At 41.3% G+C, this 397-nt stretch overlaps 1 protein-coding gene across 1 annotated transcript in view; it reads left to right on the top strand.

The window, feature by feature from the left end:
- The window catches only part of LOC119591848, a 15744-nt gene that overhangs the window by 13840 nt on the left and 1507 nt on the right, over positions 1–397 (top strand). The window lies entirely within an intron of this gene.

Below are 397 nucleotides of genomic sequence, written 5' to 3'. Positions count from 1 at the left end.
AAATAGAGGTCTTCTGTCTCTCATGATATTCTTTCAATATTTATTCCCATGTTTGATATATTAAGATTGCAATTGTGCAACTGTATAGATTCATTAGCATGGCCCCGTGAAAGTTCGGATATCAAAGTGAGCTCCGAGCTCATGCGTTTCCAGAACAGGCAGATTCTGCGTTCCCCTGGGGTAATACGGGAGCGAACGTCGCGTGGCGAGGCAGTGGTAGGTGGGTGGTAGCGAGTGGTAATAACTCGCCAGCTCGTTCATAAAACCCGTAGTGCACAATATTTGTTTAATTAAAGAAGAAATGAAAGCCTGGCCCAAAACAAAGTAAAAGGGATATAAAAGCAAAGCCAATTCAATAAAACACGTAAGTAAAATCATATGAAATATCACCGAAGAC

Source organism: Penaeus monodon, chromosome 29 (assembly GCF_015228065.2).
Source record: "Penaeus monodon isolate SGIC_2016 chromosome 29, NSTDA_Pmon_1, whole genome shotgun sequence".
NCBI lineage: Eukaryota > Metazoa > Arthropoda > Malacostraca > Decapoda > Penaeidae > Penaeus > Penaeus monodon.
Note: the sequence above shows the minus strand (reverse complement) of the source record. Positions and strands in the feature narration are given on the sequence as shown.